Genomic DNA, 1,293 nt, shown 5'->3' with positions numbered 1-1,293 from the left:
CTGGAAATATTGTTCTGATCCCACCCTGGGGCTTCCCCAGCCTTCCCTGCCCTTTTAACTTGATCCTGAACTTTGCCTGTGAAAGCCCCAATCCCTGCTCTGCACAGGGAGCTCAAATCTGAGGTTTATGCTCAGTAATCCAGAGCAAATAAAGCACTCTGCTGTGTAATGCTGAGTTTCAGGAGACTGTAGAGATTTTTTTGGCAGAACCTCAAATCAAGTGCCTTACACTGCTGGGGGGAGGGGGGCATTTGCAGCAGGCAAGGAAACAAACCACAGGTAGAGAAGAGATCGTGGACTAAAGGATTTAGAAAAGGAGATTGGAGCAGGAACACAAATCTGAGGGTGGCAAGAGGGATCCCTGAAGTCCCTGGGAAACAGCAACACAGCCAAAGGGGCTGGTGCCCTTCCCCCTCTCCCCGTTTCTGCTGCTCTCACTAATTCCTTTTACCGCTGCCAAACCCAAACCACAGCAGCGCTGTCCCCTCCTACACAGCGGTTTGGGGGCTGTAGACGGGGCTCTGCAGCTTCCCGAGAGAGGTGGCACCGCTGGGCAAGGCTGTGCCAGCCTGGGAAGCAGCAGCCCCGACCCTCCCCATGCCCTGAGCCCCACAGCTGCCCCCGGCCACCTGCAGAAGTGTTTCTTCTCGTCACATCTCCCTCACCCATCAGGGTGCAATCAAGGAACCACAGGCTGCAGTTAATAGCTACTGGTGTTTTGAAGGCGAGAGGGAGGTTTGGGCAAGCGGGAGCTGGGGTTTGGCACAGTAACAGCCGGGACCGACTCCTGCGGCTGCTGTGGGGCACACGGGCCCGGCGGGAAGGCCCTGGGGTCTGCCCCGGTGCCGAGGGGCAGCTCTTGACCCTGCAGGACCCCCGCGAGCGGAGCGCCATCCCCGCGCATCCCTCACACCCCCCGGCTCACCTGAGTGCTGTAATTAGGGTGGGCTCGCTAATTACTCGCGCGCGGTAACCGACCGCCCCCCCCTCGCCCTCCCTCATGCCCGGCGCATGCGCACCGCCCCTCCCGCCTCACCTGCGCCCCGCAGGTGAAGCGGCGGCGGGAACGGGAGCGCCTAACGGCCCCCGGCGGCGCATGCGCACAGCGCCGCTCCCCTCACGGCTCCCGTGTGACCCCCCGCCCCCCCCGTCCGCGCGCGCTCCCGCCGCCCTCAGCCCGCGGGCGGCCCGTGTGTGCGCGTCCCCATCCACGAACACTCACCCTGGCGCGACGGGCGCCTCCCCGCTGCCCTCAGCCCCGCGAGGGGGGTGTCACGACTATGTCATGACTGT

The sequence above is a fragment of the Empidonax traillii genome, unplaced genomic scaffold, assembly GCF_003031625.1.
Source record: "Empidonax traillii isolate 1590-97213 ecotype Southwest subspecies unplaced genomic scaffold, ASM303162v1 scaffold1442:size118219, whole genome shotgun sequence".
Classification (NCBI taxonomy): domain Eukaryota; kingdom Metazoa; phylum Chordata; class Aves; order Passeriformes; family Tyrannidae; genus Empidonax; species Empidonax traillii.
This window is presented reverse-complemented; position numbering follows the sequence as displayed.